Source organism: Oreochromis aureus, linkage group 20 (assembly GCF_013358895.1).
Source record: "Oreochromis aureus strain Israel breed Guangdong linkage group 20, ZZ_aureus, whole genome shotgun sequence".
Lineage (NCBI taxonomy): Eukaryota > Metazoa > Chordata > Actinopteri > Cichliformes > Cichlidae > Oreochromis > Oreochromis aureus.
Genome location: NC_052961.1, coordinates 37,429,800 through 37,450,384, shown reverse-complemented (window position 1 = coordinate 37,450,384; position 20,585 = coordinate 37,429,800). Strand labels below are relative to the sequence as shown.

Genomic DNA, 20,585 nt, shown 5'->3' with positions numbered 1-20,585 from the left:
TACTACAACCTGACCCATGAGAACAGCCTCAGCAGTAGTAGTGATTTATTCTCTGATTGTGTTTAACTCTAATTTCAGCACATCAAAACAAAAATGGCACGCAAACCGGTCCAAAATTTGCTGTAATTTCATATTTCGGCTGACACGCAATGACTGTGGATGGGATAACAAAATATTCACATTTTCATCAAAACATGAGTTTGATCAAAATTACACTTTAATTTAATTAATCTTCCTTGTCTGTGTGCCTATATTTATGTCTTTTAATTTGAAAAAATATCTTGATTTGAAGAATTTGCTTTTGCCCAGACTGCTAAATGTTTTGTGTGTTTGTTGTGTGCAGGCATGAGCAAGTCTGCAGAAACAACTTTTGTGTATGTTGTGGGCTGCTGACAGGATGAGAAGAAAGAAAAATTAACCTGGTTTGAAATGGACTAGGAGGGCAGCCTGCTATTCTGTGCCTGCATTTTCCACTGAAGGAGTTGATGAACTCCTCCAAGTCTATTAAAGAAAGGAAACAATATGAACCGAAGGCTTGAGGCAAGCAGGCTGACAGTTTATAAAGTGGCTGCCATTGTAGCCCGAAGGCAGATGCATGAATACCTCTGAATAGACTCCTTCAAAGTGATACGATTGAGCTAGACAACAGCAAAATGCTGAAAGGCTTCTGGTCTGTGCTGGTGAGCTGATCGGCATTTCTAATGCTTCTGTTTTGAATGAATATGCAACTGCAGTGGGAGGGATCGCTGTGGCCAACTCTCTACTCTCTATTATTAGAATTAGAAGAATTCTTACAGCAACTTCAAGCAGCAGGTATAGCAGAACTTCTAGGGAAGCATTTTACCAAAATGGCCTTTCTGGACTGCCTGCAGCAAACATTACCTAATAATGACATGGTTTCAACTCAACTGCATGAAAATAGTTAATGATAAAACAATAATAGCAGTGTAACTCGACTGAAGAAAGCCCTAGGTAAAATGAAAGATATGAGCGCTCTGTTCATTTGCATTAATGGGCCCTTTAAATAACCCAGAGGGAGATATAGGACCTTGCATAAGAGAGGAAAGCCAACTTCTCTGAAGCGTGAAGTCACACAACACAATAATACAAATACCCTAGCTAATTATTCCATTAATTAATAAACTGTATATTACAGGGGTCTCAAACATACGGCCCGCTATACAATTATATCCGGCCCGCGAGATAATTTCCCGTGTCAGTAATTAATGGCCCCTCAGTATGTGGGAGCCAAATCTTCAGTCCTACTGAGAATTAATGCAGACAGAGGCAGGATTTCATTTTGATTGGCACACCATGCGAGCAATCGCATGTACAGACAGACTTGGATCATACCATTATGTGAAAGAAGGAAGGATGGCAGATGTTCTGAAGAAAAGTGTAGTAGTACAGGCCAGGTGCAAATGCAAGCTTGTGGGGCAAAAACAAGCAAAACCATAAAATGAGCAGCATCTGGCTGCATTTCCATCATGTTGGAGAATTTATGGTAAATGGCCTGTATTTATATAGCGCTTTACTAGTCCCTAAGGACTCCAAAGCGCTTTACATATCCAGTCATTCACCCATTCACACATACATTCACACACTGGTGATGGCAAGCTACATTGTAGCCACAGCCACCCTGGGGCGCACTGATAGAGGCGAGGCTGCCGGACACTGGCGCCACCGGGCCCTCTGACCTCCACCAGTAGGCAACGGGTGAAGTGTCTTGCCCAAGGACACAACGACCGAGACTGTCCAAGCCGGGGCTCGAACCGCAACCTTCCGATTACAAGGCGAACTCTCAACTCTTGAGCCACGATCGCTCCTAATTTATAAAATTAGGAGCTAGATAAAGGGATACCCACTTTTATTTTCAGCCATTTTCCATTGTGCAAGACAAAAAACAAAACAAAACAATAAAAAAACTTGTCCAGGCCTCGTGTGTTCTCCTTAGTAGTAACAAATGCATAAAAATAAGGGTATCATATAACTTTCATATAAATATATATAAATATAATAATACATAATAATATACTACTACTAATAATATATATAAATATAAAAAAGTGTTTTTGAATGGCAGAGATGCAGAAATGTCTGCCTGTAGCAAAGAGTGTCTAAATAAGTCTCTCAGGTCTGAATGTGCACGAGAAGCCATTTATAATTCTTGGTTGATCTGCTGCTCACAACAAACAAGCAGAAATTTTGGACTTTTAACTCTATTTTCACAAGTTTTCCTACTGATAAAAACCTCCCATAACAATTAAAGCAATAAACAATTAAATAACAAAAACTTTCTTTTTTTCACTTTCTGCTACAGAAATTTCTGGGGTTTTTTTTATAACTACAGTTAAAACCCCCCAAAACCAAACAAAAACTGAAGAGTCTGGGCAATAAGCTACCAGAACTTTTTCTGTCATTTTGTATGTTTATTTCCTATCATTAAAGTCTAAAGAGTTGTGCTGAGAGCTTTCTGCTGTATCAGCAGTTAAATATGCAACTTCTTTACACTGATAGAAAGAGTTTCACTGGTTCAGCACACTTGTGGTCAAAGTGAATGAGACTGAGTGTGGCCCACAGTATAAATGAGTTTGACCCCCCTGGTCTATTGCAATCTTTTCTTTGCCTTTTCTTTGAATTCTGCCATTCTTTTCTTATTCACTAATGTCTGAGGCCTCTATTTTTATGGTAAACATCCATGTGTACAATAATGACACCATACAACACCACTGTCTTTGAGTTTACAAAGAATTACAAGAAATATAATATTTAATTTAATGAATGGATCTGACATTGAAAATACAAATATCCTAACAGCTCTAAAAAGCTAAATTTTGTCCATAAATAAAACTTGATTACATTTTTCTAATTTTTCATGCAATGCATGCAAAACGTATTATGTTACTTAATTATGTTAATTCACTTCACATTGGAGGAATACCTTTGTAGATGTAATAAATTCTGTTGCATGCACTCTTCTAAGAGCAGGGTTGGTATAAAGGTCTTCTCTAGATCTTTTAGGAGCAGAAAAAGTCCAGTCAGCAAGATAAAAATGCATACACAATACTTGACCATACCCCGCTCCTCTCATATGGATCCAACGACAGGTGAGAGGGACAACTGGGTTCAACCCAGGTAGCTGAGACGGCAAGGTCCAAGGCTGTACTCTCAGTGCAGAGCTGCTGCTGCTAGCTAACTACACTGAGCTAATTGTTGGGACTAATAAAGAAAATGTCTTCTGAAAAGGAACAGATAAAATGTCATATTTAGTCATGTGTTTAAACATATGTGATGTCAGTTTTTTGTTGTGGTTGTTGATTGGCAAGGAAGGACATCCTCCCTTTGTCCATGATTTGAGCTGTCGTACTTATTAAGAGGGAATGAATGAATAAAAACAGCCAACTGTATTCAGTTATAAGAAGAGATCCTGCCCCCCTGATATCAGCAGATGTCACTGTTGTGGCATTTTAAGTTCAACAACAGATTCGTTGCAAATTGAGAGAACATTTATTTTATAAATGATAATGGATTGAGATTTTTTCAGTCAGTTACTGTTTCTTGTCATATATATATATTGATCTCCTTTTTTTCCTCTGAAAAAATAGAAGAAGAGCAGCCCCCTCTGCCTCAGTGTTGCTGCTGATTTACACATTTTAGGTTTTTTTTGTGACTGAACTTGAATTCAAAATTCATTCACTAAACTGGAAGTTCCAGCTGTTACTACTGTACTGAGGCTTCTGAAATGGCCGCAGTCTTTGCATGTTCTCCGGTGTGGGTTTGCTCTCAGTGCTCCTGCTTTTCTCTCACAAAGAATGTGTCATTTCATAAAAGTGTGGTTATTATCTTTCAAGGGCATAGATTTGGTTTTGGCATTGGTGGGGACGGATGATTCAACCACCAAACCCTGCCCTGTTTCTCTTTTTTTCCCCTTTTTGTCTTTGCTTCTTGATAATAAAAAAAAGGAGAAATATACTTGTCTACATATGCTATTCTACATGCTTTTAAACCATTTAAAATTACAATTCATACTTTTAGATGTGAATTATATGATGTTAAATCACTATTAAACAAATGACTGAGTAAGTATTTTAGAATTTAGTTTACTTTAGCCATATTCCATATAAATCAGATATCATAAAAATAGCTTAAAATACAGTCATGACAATAAAAGAATATGACTTTAAGGACTTAACAACATTACTTCAGTTATAGTACACCAACATGTCTTATACATTAGCACTAAGGGAACACTGAATGACCTGGTGGTTTTTGTCCATAAAACTACTCATCTAAGATTACCACAAAGCAAAAGATCTCTCAGCAACATTATGCAACATTTTAGGCACTATTGCCCCGATCAAATCAGTGAGCTGGGATTTTATATTCTAAACATGAACTACTGTTACAGCAACAGACATGGACTACTGGTGCCCCACACAACAACTCAATGTCCACTATGTGAAGGAGCCAAACACATGCCTGCTCCTCTCGTTAACTGAGATAAACTGCTGGCATATTGGTTTTACATCTACACTGTCCAGTCTCTCCTAGTGGACATACAGCAGCATTGTTTAATCTCATTTGAGCCATTGTTAAACTTAGCCATCTTTTTAGTCTTCTGAGAGCACTGAAGCTTCTTTCAGCCTCAGTACATGCGTTTTATCCTCAGATTAAAATTATTATTCTGTGCTTGATGTGCCTCACCTTTGGCCCTGGCTCTTCCCCTCTGACTGCACTAGAACATATTGCCACCTGATAAAATAACACATTGATTTGTGCCATATAAAAAGTGAGATATGTCAATTCAAATTCTTTGTCCAATGTACACTAATGAATCATTTTACATCAGCAGCCTAACAACTGTCATGATAATAAATACTAGTTAATCTATAGCACCAAATCATCAGTCAGTGACCTGTGACTTTGCCTCTTCTGATGAATAACAGTGAGACATTCCAAATACATGCAGTCACACATGTGCTTCAAATAGAGTAATAAACCACCAAGTCATCATCCAATTTCACCTGTGATCTTGTGTCACCATTACTCTCTGAGCTCTGTTGGTTCTTCTGTCACCTGACAAATAGCACATACATGACAATAAGAATAAAATGTGTAGCTGCGTTAGTGTTTCTGTCAATTTGTGCAGATCTTGACTCATCAGTAATGTTTGTAGGGTGAGTGCATTTTTAAAACAATTTGTGCAAACTGCACTACAAGGTGGAATATTTGCAAAATCATGACTACCTCATGATATTTTGTCTCAAAAATTAACCCTATGAATATATCAGTACCATTAGGATTAAATTATTGTGTCACCAACATTTTAACGTTAGACATATAATTTTAACATCCTCTGTAAACTAATATCCTGACTTGCCTGAGGCTGCCGTTTTCTCTGACAGTTTCAATCAAAATTAGAAATGCTACTCTGAGACTGAGATAACTAATAGTGCTGCCTGTTGTTCAGTTAGTTTCCAAAACACGTTATTCATGGTTGCATACAATTTTAGACTGATGTGGGCCAAAGCCTAGCATAGCCTGTAACGTTATTATGACGGACACATTTTATGAGTGAACTTGGCTTTAAGTGACTTACAGGTTTCTTTGAAAAATACTTTCTTATATTCAGGTTCTTCCTTTTTGCTGCCATCCTCTCCTCCTTGCAGGTCCTCGCAGCGCAGGCTTGCCGCTGCTAACACTAAACAGAGCTCCCTGAAAGGCACAGCCAGTCACATCGGCATATTTGTCACATGAGGTAGGACTCCAGTAGAGAACGTAATTTAACTCTTTCTGCACCGCTGGGTGAATGAGACGTTGACAGATCGTTTTTTTTCTTTCTATCGGGTTTGTTTTTCTTTACTCGAAGAGATCAAATTATTGGTGGGGACAATTCAATAATCGCTGGATATTGGTGGAGACATGTCCCTTCCGTCCATGCCAAATCTATGCCCTTGTTATGTTTTAACATTTAGTCCAGTCTGATGTGTTGGCCTCTTCATTATGATATAAAGGTCACAGGAACAATCTAGGACCCATCAAATGTCTGATTTCCCATATTGATCAGATAGCTGTTGGTATAGCTTCACAAGGTCACAGTAAATAATATGAGACTCTGTAACACTATGTATTTTACTTTTTCCAATCAGCGTCTGGAAGGAGACTTTGGATAATTTATTACCTGTAGTATGATCTAGACTACAGGTAATGGGTCCATTACAAATATTTCAGTCCTCATGAATCAGAATTTGACATTTTCCTGTCACAATGATGGTGACTGTAAATGTTATTAAGATTTCACGTTTTAAAGTTAGGCTGACGAGCTCTTAGAGTGGTTGGAGTACAGCTTGTTTTGCATTCAATTTCCTAAACCCAAATCGGAGCACTTATTGTGGATGAAGGACCCAAATGCAGGACTGGTACACAGAAACGTAAACTTAGAGCAGCAGCTTTATTTGCTGGGAAAATTATCCATAAAACAAACTTACGAAAAACAAGCCAAAACTTGAACATGGAAACAAAGAACTAAACACTAGGAACGATGGAAACAGAAACACTGAGAAACTTACACGACATTCGACAACAACGGGCAGAGGAAAACACTAGGCTTATAGGTATAGATAGGCACAGAGACGCAGACTTGACAAGGAGACACAACTGACTTGAGAGACACAGGAAATGCACAAACATAGAGACTGGTGAGACTAGACAAGAAACGTGTTACACAGGGGAGACGCAGAGACAAAAACAAAGAATCACCAAAAACTAACTGAATCAAAGAATATCAACAATCAAAAATATAAACACTCAGTCACCAGACTCAGGAACATGACACTTATAGGTATGACAATATATTTAATATTTAGCATATCACACGACCTTCCTCACAGTGCTGTGTGATAATTTGCAAATAAATATTATTATATTATTAATATAAATATTCACTCAAGCCTAAACGAGGCCCTTTTTGACTTCCCCGTTGTTTTCCACATTCTATGGGATGGAGAAAATATGATTCTGATTCCAAAAATGAATGTCAAGCAAGTGTAGTCATATATTCTGCAATACTGAAAATCAGACATTTTCAGCATATTGGTCCACAATTCAATCGGACCACTCCTAACTAAAAGGTCAAAATAGCGCCCATATAGTGCTCAATAAGCTTTAGTCAGATAATTAAGGGGCCTGGTAAATAAGATTGAGTCCTTGACTTGGTAGTATAGCATGTGTGTAAATGGTAAATGGAATACGTAGTGCTTTTTACACACACACACACACACACACACACACACACACACACACACACACACACACACACACACACACACACACACACACACACACACACACACACACACACACACACACACACACACACACACACACACACACACACACACACACACACACACACACTCTAATGAATGCAAGGACACTGGAGGAGTTGGGGATCAAATCACCAACGTTTCAATTAGTAGATGAATCACTCTAAATTCTGACGCTGTCCAGCCAGGTGTTGAGGTGAATCCCTCTGTTGCATTTGTTCTTTTATTACCATAATACTCATGCTATAGTTTGGTTTTACAAATTTCCTCCTGTTTGTAGAAAAAAATTTCAAGAGACTATCATTCTGTATCATAGGCCGTAACGGTAAGCTTAATGGTTAAAGCCTTAAAACAAGTAGGGAAGTCTGACAGGTTTAGGTTTTGAGATGGGTGCATTTGCACCCATCTGGAGGTGAAGTTCAAACCATTATTATTTTATTTTATTAAATGAAAGAGGCTTAGTATTATTGCTGCTTCTGGATAAAAGAAAAACTGGAACAGTTTCTATTAGTAATCCACGCAGTCCTGGTGTCAAAGTATGAAGAAAATTTTTTACTGTCAGCTATAAACATTTGGCATTGAACTGATTTCTGACTGTATAATTCAGAGCGCATTTGACATGTGACCCACATTTGCACAATGGTGGCACGAGCAAAGAAGGTACAAAGGAAAACCTCACCTGTTCCTCCATCTCCTACAAGCACATCAGAGCTTTTTAACTGAAATCTGTAAAGATGGTCAGCAAGCACAAATCGCTTCATTTTCTTTGCACCACTCTGATAGTTAATCTACTTTCTTCCAAAATAAGATTATACTGTTGCTCTTTAAAACTTTCTGCTTTCTTTAAGCCTGCAGCTGTCCAGAAGGCTTTACTGTGTCGAGAATATCTTAAGAGTTCCTCTTATTATTATATTTGCTCCCAGCTCTAATCTCTATCAGTATGTATATTGACAGTCTGCAATTTTTGTTTATGGCTATTTTTTATCTACTAAATAAAGACATGCATGCCAGTGCCTGGGGAGGAAAGAAGATAAAGACTTTGCATTAATAGCAGTTTGCTAAGACATAATGCTGATAAAGCCAGCGTCTTTGTGTGGGCTGGATTGAGTTCAGTGCCAGTTCTGTGCAGCGTTTGTGCAAACCATGAGGCTTCTGTAACAGCTCCCATAGCTTTCGGGGAGACTATATTTTGTGGATGCAGTCAAATATTTTTCCATAGTTAAACAACAAAAGTTGGGATTTTTTTCATTCATTTTTCAAAGAAAGTGTGCAGAGTTTTTAAATCCTTTGGCAAATATTTCACTCACTGCTTTAACATGGCCTATGCTGCACGCACTCCACTCATGCTGCTTACGATACACTTTTGCTGCATTTGTTGTGACTAAATACTATTGTGATGGAGCTGTATTGGAACAAAGGCAGGAACAATACTAAACTGTGTGAATGGGAGTGTGTGCAGAGGCGCAACAGCATTGCAGCGCTTCTCTGCTTCAGCTCGATTTTGCCCATTTGGGTTTGCATTTAAAGCCTTTGTTGACAAAGCTGCTCCTGATGCCAATTGGCAGATTATATTGTACTTTCTGTTGTGATTTTTGAATAATTTTTCAAACTTTGGCTTTGGCCTCAATTAGCTTAGTGTTTAGAGCAGCAATTCAAGGACTTGTATTGTTGGTAAAGGCATACATAAATGAAAAGAGCCATCCCAGCAAAAATGAAATGAACCTCTAGCTGATTTTACAGTAAACTTCAAAAAATGTATTTACACATTCAGGACGGAAGCAGCTAAGACTTCCTTGTAGGAATATTCTTAGTAGAGTTTGCAACATTTAATGAGGATTGTTCTTTAATTGCTGATTTATTTTGGCTCGTAAACAGTGCATTTATACTAATGACTGAGCATTGTCTAACCATGCTAAATGAACTATGCTGAAACATTTAGATTCATATACTTCAGTCTTTCACATAAACAATATTAGTTAAAAATATGAACATGAATATTTTGTTCTCTCTCTCTTCACCATTTTACCTCCTTCATCCTCGATTATGCAGGCTGCACTTTGCTCACTGCACAGCTTTAGTAAATCATTTTGAAAGTGTTTACTGAAATCTTGCAGAGTGTGACAGGGTCTTTTATTGCCTTTATGTCCAATGCCCCCCCGATGAGGTGCTCCTTCTATACCTCTCACCCTCAAAAGGCCTCAGGAGGCTCCTGGGCAACTGTTATTTAAGAGAAGCCTACTTTGTGCTAAGACATGATGGCTAAAAGAGCCACAGCCAGCACCTCTCCATTTTAGTTTATTTCCATTTGTTCATACACCTCCTAAATCTGTTCACCTGCGTAGGACAAGAAAGAGTCAGCAAGTAGAACTTTGTATCCTCTCTTTTTAATTAGTCCATTAGAGCTGGCATATGGAATAGATGATACAAACTGTACAAATGAAGGAAATCCTTTCTATGCTAATTACAGTATCCATTAGATCACATGACTAATACTTAAAAGTGTGCCATTAAATTAAGACTTGCTAATGGTATAGTCTCATTGTGGTATTGACACAGTTAGGGCATTAGTTTTCCTGCTTTAAGATATATCTCAGTAATATTATGGCAGACTCCATAATTATGTGGATCTATCAGTATTGTCTGTAGTGTATTTTCTTTTGTGTGTGTGTGTGTGTGTGTGTGATTCACATATCAGAAGGTCCTTCAGCAAGATACTAAACCCCAAGTTGCCCCCAATGTGAGAATCAGTGTGGCTGTGTCTTAGCAAAGTGCTGTATATATCATATCATTTTGGGGTGGCTGTAGCTCCAGAGGTAGAGCAGGTCATCTATTAATGGGAAGTCCCTGGCTGCTGCAGGCTGCATGCCAAATATCCTTGGGCAAAATAACCTAGCAACCCCAAGTTGCTCTCCAATGCATGCATTGGAGTATGGATTTGTGTGAATCCTCGGTAGAGAAAACTTAAGCATAGAAAAGCGCTTGTTTGAATGGGAGAGTAGAAAAGCACTATATAATTATCAGTCCATTTACCATAATCACTCTGTGACTACGGTTTGTAAAGACTTGTTAAGTGCTAGATGATTTCAGACATTTCTTTCTTTGCAGATGATTGTTGTTCTCAGTAAATACTAATACTAAAGTTAACTAAAGCTAAACAAATGCATTTTGCTCTGGCTCAGGTGTGCCCATAGCCCAAGCAGGCCATAAATAAACTGAGACAATGAACAAAAGAAAGATGCTAACAGGCCACTTATTTCTCTAACATGCAAACAGACCCGCAGAGGACCAAACAGCAACATTAATATTCCATTATGAGAAAAAAAAAAACATTGTTTTTCAATAATAAAATTCATTAACTGTTGAGCCAGCAGTCTGTTTAACTGGTCAGAGACTACTGAGCTGAACTGAAAGCAGATCCTGGGTGTAATTACACTGGAACTAATATGATTTTCTCAATGACCCATAATTAGTTTCATGTAGCTCTCCAGAGCAGTTAGTCTTTGTCCCCATGTCTTGGTCAAAATGGGTAACAATATCATGACTATTGTCCATCAGATCGACTGTTTTCACACTGCATTCTTTCAGCAAATGTGTTGCATTATATCTGTTGGGCATATCAAAATATTAATGCCTTAGAAGGCCTTTTCTGTGAACCCCAAACAGTTGTTTATACCTCTGCAAACATATGACAGGTATCTTTCACTTCTACATTTAGTAAACCCAATAATTGGAATAGTTTGCTTCATATAGTTAAAGATTATTACAAATATATACGATGATACAGTAAAAATAATATGCAAACATAATCTTTGGGATTTGTTTATAAAGAACATTTTGCCAATTTTATGTTATGAAAATGTAAAATAATATATTTACCAAAACACACACATGCACACACACACCTGCACACATCCATACAGCACTTTATTTTATGCCTTCAAATACTTTCTAGTATTGGAGTTCAGTGACTTTCCCAAGGGAGATGCACTGCATGTCATTGTGTGCAATGCAAGATAAAACATAAAAGCTTGGATGTGTTTCAGTGCTGGTTGTATTCACTCTGTAACAAAAACGTTGCTCTTCTTGTGTTTGTTATAGCTGCACATGTGTAACCCTGTGCGTGAATGTGTGAGGGTGCATGTGTCTGGGGAGCTACATCACACTCCCATTCTACAGATAAGTCATAGCATGCCAATCGGGAGATCTGGCGTGGACAAAGATGAAGTCCAGGTTTAGCCCCTCTATCGGCTCTAGGCGTCTGTCTCATTACCATAATCTCTGCTTTCCATTATCAGCTGAAAAGAGGAGCTGACCCTCCTGATCCACCGGCCTGTCAAACTTTAGTCTCATCCATGCTGGGGATTCTTATTGTGCGGCTTTCCAAAGCAAGCATGGAGCAGCTGCTAGCATGTGATACCAAACCTCCAATGGTGTTCAAGATGCCATTTGCAACACTGAAGATCACACTGTGCTATGCAGTCTTTTTATTTACATGTCAAATTCAATGAAATTCTCAGTGACTTACAGCTCTGCCTTATATAAAATAATATAAATTAATTCTCATGCACTGTATTTTATATGGAATCTGTTCTCAGGAGAGAAATTCAAGTTGAATCATAGATACAGTTCCTCATCCTTTTGATTGTAATTTTCATGCAGTTATGGAGCTTGTTTGTGACTAAAAGACTTTGTGTTACTGACTTAATTGCCTGTAGTGGTGAGAATGGTACATGAAAGTACACTGGCATTTATATAGCACTTTATGAGACCTACTGGAAGCCCTTTAGATAAAAATGAAAATGAGTCTGTACTTTGCACAAAGTTTCATCATCATGTATAATCAGAACTTACCTAATCGTTAGAGCAAAAAAGGTGCCATATTCAGGAAGTTCGACTCCATCTACCAAATGTATACATGAAACACATTTATTTTAAAATACACAATTTAGCCCAAGTGGATAGAGACAGAGAGATTGTTTTGGTATACTGATAAATACTAATAAACATTTGCTAACTACCAAATTGTGGTACTATAAAAAGTACTTCTAAAAGTTTTAATTACATTTCTACAGCTGGCACACTCTACATCATGTTCTTCAGTGAAATGGCGTGATGTCAGAAATCAAACCAACAGAATGATCTCACAACCTGGACAGACACAAACAGTCTGCAAATGCTGCTACTATTGTGTAGTGCACTTTAAAAATATTGCTCATCATCTTTGCTGTTACAAAAACCATCAGCCTTCTGCACTGTAAATATGTTCACCACAAACATAAAGTAACTGCTTTGGTAGTAAGGTGAATAAAAAAAGTAGATATACAAGAAAAAATGCAAGCTCCATAGCCAGTTTTCTCAGCGAGGATGCTTCTTTTCTTTCACATTTTCATTCACATTTCTTTCACATTTTGCTGCCACCTCTGCCCTTCTCTTGCCCTAAATCTAGCAGCATGTGGCGGGAAAACAAATAGAGTCTATCCTGTCACAGCAGCACCCCGAGGACTCTGAGGTGCCTTTTGGAAAGTGATCCCAGTGGCCTCAAGTGTTGTCATGCTGAGTTAGTGCCAAATTGCTTTGCAGCAATCCCTCCTACCCCACTCCTTCACAAACCTACCAGCTACGAATATAACACATACGGTATATTGAGACTTACTTTAGAAATGTGGAGAAGTATAAATATATTTTTTTTCATTATTATTTTTTTACCTTGGTCTTTAGGAAAACAAACCTTTGAAGAGAATAAATGTTGAAAGAATTGATTTAATTAATGCAGCAGCATGTCCTGTGGCCACATGTAATCCGTTGACAATTCTCTAGTGGGAGTGTTTGGCAGAGGGTTGGGGGGTGGGAGTTAGGGGGAATACAAAAACATATTCTCCCTGAGACTCTTCCAGTGGCCTGTACTGGGAACCTCACACTAATCCTGTAATTCCTTGTTTAATTAAACTTCCTAGTCGACCCTGTAGTTGTCCAAGTCAGTTTAACAGGCATTTTCTTTTTTATTTTACCACCAAGACCAGCTTCTGAATGCGTTAAGCTAAGTTAGTTGAATTCAGTTCGTACAAAAAAATCAATAACCAGGAAATATCCACAACCAGAGCTCACAGTCAGTGTTGAGTACTGAATTACAATAGAATATCTGATAAGTATTTAAGACTAAATCATGAAAGAGTGAGCCATCTACACAGGCTTCATTACTGCTTGTCTTTTGTCATGCTACAAGCTTGTAGATGTAGGTCCAACTTCTTGAGTCTGCACAACCACTCTGAACACTGACAGACTGAAAATCCTTGCACCCTAGTGCTAAGCACACTAACGTACCTGTTATTCTGCTAATGTGCTGTTCATGCCTTAACTTTTGTGCAAACTAACTGTCGCAGTCACAGATTGAGGGTCAACTGTTCTGACAATTCTCAAACATATCTATCGTTCATAATACATCACATTTAAATTTAGAATTTTATAGTATAAGGTTTAATGCTGGCAAATATGACCTAAAATGGCTGAAAATGGCTGAAAATGTTGAATGGCATCCCACAATTTATATCAACTATTAAGAAAGAACAGGACCCAAGTGAATTTTAGCAAAACAAAAATCAGAATCAACCAACTTACTGTAATTCACTCCATATTTTTCTAATCTTCTGGAAGATTGCTATTAAAAACACAGAAATGTGCCTTATGTCATAACACAAAGATGGACTGGAGACCAAAATAACTGCTCTACAATCCAACAGTTCATTTCAGATGAGTCTGCACATACTAGTTTAATAGTACTGTTACTATTTTCATAATAGAATTACTAATTTGATTTGATTTAAGTTTCCAGCCAAACAACTTCCATGGCTACTGTACCCTCTACAAGATGCCTTGTGTTGCTGAGTTAGTGAAGCAGCTTGGTCAGCTCTCTTATTGTGTCTTGTATTACAACATGCACCCTTTTTACTGCACGAGAGTGTAACCATCCTTACAACTGTCCATTGCCAGCCATTTCATTTTGCACGAATCCAGCCAACTATTCCACGTTTGTGTAGTTTATCCTTATGACCAGATTGCACCATGTCTTCAACGTCTTATTACTTATCGTAATAAGATGAGTACCGTAAATCCCGGACTACAGAGCGCACCTGATTAAAAGCCGCATGCTCTAATTGTAGAAAGAAAATCAATTTTGTACTTGTACAGGCCGCACCGGATTTTAAGCCGTATGCGTTTCACTTCTAATATGAGATATTTACACAGAAATATTACACGTGAGGATTTTTAATGTTTAATTTAATCCGTAAGGTAACATAAACGTTATGGTAACATACAAAAATACATACTGCAAAAGCTTTTTTTCCTCGAACAGCGCCTGTAACACGGCTACCTTTAAGTATACGTACGTATCGGTAACACGCAAATTACGTTGCTTATGGTTTTTTTACGGAACAGTGCACAAACAACATTACGTCTCTTAACAACCGATAAAAATATATATCGTATATATACTACTTATCATTTTGATTGGTCTACTGTTACCAGGCAAAATGTTTTTGGCCGCATGAAAAAAAATATGCATTAGCCGCACGTCAGTATAAGCCGCAGTGTTCACAGTGTGGGGAAAAAAGTAGCGGCTTATGACCCGAAAACTACGGTAATAAGAGTAAGAAGATCAACCTGACTGTGATTATGTTTTAAAGAGAAATAATTCCCTTGTTACTGAAATCGATTCTACACATGGCATTTTGTAGAGGGTGTAGCAGCTGTTGCACTTTATCTTGAAAGAACAACTGTAATCTTCACAATTTTTACTTTTTTCTCAAAATATTGACTTCATATTTAAAATGAACGATTTAAAAAAAATATGGCACTCTTACCTATGCACCCTTCTCATATAATGAAGAACCCACAGTCATCAATTTTCATTAACCTGTTGGTTAATCTGCCATTTTCAAGTGCTATTAAGCAGAAAAGCTGTATCTAATGTATATATATATATATATATATATATATATATATATATATATATATATATATATATATTAGGGGTGCAACGATACACAAAATTCACGGTTCGGTTCGATACTTTGGTGTCCATCCATCCATTCGCTTCCGCTTATCCTTTCCAGGGTCGCGGGGGGCGCTGGAGCCTATCCCAGCTGTCATAGGGCGAGAGGTGGGGTACACCCTGGACAGGTCGCCAGGGCCAGGGTACTTTGGTGTCACGGTTCGATATTTTTTCGATACAAAAAAATGTTCATGCCTTTTTAATTTGTCATTTATTAAACTCAAAAGTACAGTTTTTAAATTTAATGTTGCTGAAACAACAAAATAATAATAAAAAATAAATCTATCTGATCGAGGAATCACTCATCTTTGGAAAAAGAGAGTTTATTACAGAGAAATGGCTCTTTCCAAAATAAAAGCTATACTATACGCTTCTTCTGGGGTATATTCTCAGCAGCATATTGAACATATCAGGTCCCCATAAGGAGAATCATGTGCTGACGGCTGTCTAAATGACTCGGGTAAAGTTTGTAGCATGCGTGCTTGTTTTTGTCTCCTTCCACTTGTCTTTGCACTAGGATGTTGTCGGCTTAAATGTGCAGTCATATTCGTTGTGTTCCCACTAGTGCTGTCAGCGTTAATCTCGTTAAAATGACATTAACGCCATAACGCGGCAAATCTCTGTTAACGAGTTACCGCGGATCGCCCCGTGCGTGGGGCTGGACGGCATCAACACGCTAACTGCGCTAACGCACTAGTTCCCACCAATTGAGCATTGCGTGGCACATCAGACATACTGTTTTACTTTTGTCCATGATGCGCTTACCATCAGGGTCATGCTTCACATGAAAACCAAGATAGTTCCAAACGCCAGATCTGAATGAGGGTGTGGGTGTGTGTGTGTGTGTGTGTGTGGGGGGGGTCAATTTTGGGTAGCGTTGAGGCAGTTGCCATGTTGCAACGAGCTTAGCTTCTGTCTTGCTAGCATGCGCTGCACTCGACAGTGCAGCCTAGGCGGAGTAGCCGAACGCAGATCCACTGAGCGCTCAACAGAGACAGCATCGGCAGAAGAAAAGTTGATAAAACATGTGGGACTAATAAAGGTTTATCTTATCTCATCTCATCTCATCTCATCTTAGCTCAGACTGAGTTTGGAAAATTTATTCCCTTTATGCTATGGAGGTCCACAGAGTTCCATGCTCGGACCAATTTCATTTAAATAATACATGCTTAGGGTAAGCATGTAGTATAGCAAGGCATAGCATACATTTTTATTGCTGCAGATGATACCCAGCTCTATCTATCCATGAAGCCAGATGATTCATACTTTACCATTTAGTTAAACTACAGGAATGTCTTAAAGACATAAAGACATGAAGATCACTAGTTTCTTGTTTCTAAATTCAGATAAAACTGAGGATGTGAATTTTCCAGCTGTGGGACTAATAAAGGCTATCTTATTGTTTTGCATCGGATTGTATCATATCTCGCCTTGTCTCATCTCATCTTGTCTTACTCTGCCCTAAATAAATATCTTAGAAATACAGTGTTCAACCAAATAATCTGGATAACATTACCTTGGTCTCCAGTAATACTGTGAGGATTCAATCTTTTTTGACCAGGTATGCCCTCCAAATGTGCATATTACACAGGTATGTAGAACTGCATAGAACCCTTAGAAACATCCTGTCTCAGAATGATTATGAAAAACTAGTTCATGCATGTATTACTTCTAGGGTGGACTACTGTAATTCATTATTATCAGGTTATTGTCAGGCCCTAAAGACTTCCTGACTCCCAGTAGATGTCTTTGTTCTCAGACTGCAGGCTTACTTGTGGTTCCTAGAGTATTTAAAAGTAGAATGGGAGGCAGAGCCTTCAGCTTTCAGGCCCCTCTTCTGTGGAACCAGCTTCCAGTTTGGATTCAGGAGACAGACACTATCTCTACTTTCAAGATTAGGTTTAAAGGTTTTCTTTTGATAACGCATATAGTTATAGCTGGATCAGGTGACTCTGAATCCTCCCTTAGTTGTGTTGCAATTTTTAATAACTGTGGACTCTCTTCCATAGCGAGTTTTTTGTCACTATGGCTGCCCCTGCCTAAGTCTGGATCTGCTGGAGGTTCCTTTCTTCCACCCTTTGGTGGGTGGACCGAGGTGGACGCAGTTTTTAATATCCTCAGGGAAGAGGTTGTCATAGAATGAGTCGTCGTCAAACACCACTTCATAAAACGTAGCCGTGGTTAGCGCCACATTTGCTCTGGTAGTAATGGCCATTCTTGTATTTACAGATCACTTTCTGACCCACTGCTAGCTCCTGCATGGCAGCTTTGCTGTGCTCAGGTATGGCTGGTGCTCTGTGTCTGGCTAACAGGACTTTGTCTCTTTGCAAGCATCTGCACAGACAGCATGCTAAAAAAGCTAGTCAAGAACCCAGAGTGATGTTATAGCTGTATGCTGACTTCCAGAGGTGTGGACTCGAGTCACATGACTTGGACTCGAGTCATTAATTTTATGACTTTAGACTTGACTTGAAAAAAGGCTGTAAGACTTGTGACTTGACTTGGACTTTTACACCAGTGACTTGGGACTTGAATTGGACTTGAACCTGTTTACTTGAAAAGACTTGATATTTTACCCAAATCTAAAATTTAACATACATATTATATAAAAAGTGCGGACCATTAATTCACTTTATTCATTCATTCATTCTTACCACACTCCGTATGTATGTGAGCGTGGGCTGTAGCACAGCCAATCAAATTAACCAGATTTGAAAAAACAAGAACAAAAACGCTCGAGCCAAAAATGCTTCCAAGAGTAATTTCTTTCGGGTACATAAACTACGAAGTAGTCAACAAAAAACGAAATGCAATATGCAAAACATACAAGAAGAGAATCACAGACGGAGATGGAACAACTTCCAACTTTGTCCGACATTTGAAGTTGCATAAAGAACGGTAGGTGGTGCTTTTTTTTTTTTTTTTTTGCTACGATGAGACAGCTGACTTAGCTAACTTCATCTTATTAGCAAATGTTCTTCGGCTACGTTGATGATACTGTTTGGCTTTAACAGGTATGATATGTTTGTCATGCTATTTTAAATCCGGTCCTGCAAGCGCATCCAAGAAGAACATGCAACTTGTTAGCTCAGAATTGTCGGTGAATGGTGAGCAGGGTCCGTTTCAGAAAGTGGGTTCTGTAGCTGTACTCAGTCTCTCTCCGTCTCCTCCCCATCATTAACCCCGTAGATTTAACCCAGTTTAGACTGACAAATATTTATTTTACCATCACATCACAATTCAAAATCACTGTGTTTAATTTGCAATTAGTGTATGGTCGTGTTTAACTTTTGCATGTCTGAGCCAGGGAAAAAAAAAAATTTTTGGTTAGAAAATCTGGCCCACCTTAGTGTGTAATTGAGTAGTCCTGCTATACATGGCCTTTTTTTCTTCTGTCATTTATGTCAATACATCAAATAAAATACTTTGATCTTATATTATTAGCTGTTGTTTATTTGCAAAGGTTATTCTCAACAGGGATGCTAGACAAAACGGCGTTTTCTACAGACAGCCTAGCATACGCTCTCCACTTGCGAGTGAAAAAGAAAGAAAAACACCCCTTCCCTATTGGTGTTAGAGTTTACCATGTCAGCCAATCAAAAAAAATGATAAGGCAACATGTGACATTTGGTTGTTTAGGAGAAGGGAAGTTTTAGGAGTGACACCCGCGACGGAAAGCGGGCGAGCGAAAAGAAAGAGAGAGAGAGTTTTCATATGTGAGACATTAGTGACGTTTAGCGTGTTTGGAGGCTAGAGTTAGTTTGTTGTGTAGTTATTGTTTTGTGTTGTGTGTCGGTTAGACTGCTGAATTTCATATTTGATCTAAAAAGCTGTCAAAGGCAGATTCCAGTGTAAACGCTGTCTCCACATAGAAAACTGGACTGTTGCACCTCCAGTTGTCAGACCTGCAGGGTTTAGGCCTGTGCTGTTCTCCTCTGTCTTATACTGAACACAAACTACATTTTTGGACTGGCACAAATAATTTGTGTGCCTTCTTATTTGATGCAGCACACCTGATTGTTCTGTAAATAGATTTAAATGGTTATATAAAAACGCCTGAGGCCTTGGCTGCATTTTTAGGTAAATAGTACCATATAACTTTGTTGTTTGCAAAACTTGTGCATAATTTTTAGAAATGTACAATTTCTATTTGCATTTCAAGTTATGAAAATGATTCATTAAACATGTAAAAAAATATAACTTTTTTCTACTCGGATTCTGAATTTTTGTCTGAATTTAGATCAACTGTGCTAATATAGTATACCAAAATGAAAAAATAACTCAAATTTCAGATATTTGAGGTTGTGCTGTAAATAATGATACCAAACAAGGCAAGAAAAACATATTTTAAAAGTGAAATATAGAAGTAAAATCAAAAGTAGTCAAGAACGGCCAATTATACCCGGGACCCCAGAGGGTTAAAAAAAAGACTTGAAAGGACTTGAAATTCAAAGTTTCGGACTTGGGACTTGACTTGAAAGTTGTCTGTCTTGACTTGCGACTTGACTCTGACTTGCTTGACTTTACTTGAGACTTGACTTGAGACTTGAGGATAAAGACTTGGACTTACTTGAGACTTGCAAAACAATGACTTGGTCCCACCTCTGCTGACTTCAGCCCAGCAGCCAGAGCCTGATCTTCAGCAGGTAACAAAGGCAGTGATGAGCAGTCAAGCCTTTTGTCACCTTTTACCTATTCTTGTTCCTAAAGTAGAATCACTGTAGTGATTGCTTCTAAGTCTCTTTGGGCTGTTTTTCCAACTTAGCTTTGATTTGTTGGGTTTGTGTTCACTCATAAACAATAAAACAAAGGCTCTATATGTGTTCTCAATATGACAGGAATTTGTGTTGTTGTGAATGGTAAATGAAATGATTCTTATATAGTGCTTTTCTACTCTCCTGGAGTACTCAAAGCGCTCTATACAACGCGCCGCATTCAACCATACAAACCCATTCACACAAGCACTCTATGCTTTGTCAGTGCTTTCTAACTAATATACACTCATACGCATTCATACTCCAATGGATGCATCGGAGAGCAAGTGGGGGTTAGTATCTTGCCCAAGGATATTTATATGCAAACTGGGGGAGCCAGGAATCGATCAGCAGATGACCTGCCCTACCTCCTGAGCTATTTTACCTACATTACCATGAAATGGTAATTATGTTTCAGTGCATTTCAAGTCATTTTACTGAAAAATACCAAAGTAA

At 38.3% G+C, this 20,585-nt stretch overlaps 1 protein-coding gene across 2 annotated transcripts in view; it reads left to right on the top strand.

Moving 5' to 3' along the window:
- LOC116320559 (paired box protein Pax-7-like) overlaps positions 1-20,585 on the top strand; it is an 84,630-nt gene that overhangs the window by 8,724 nt on the left and 55,321 nt on the right. The gene's annotated exons all lie outside the window — the stretch shown is intronic.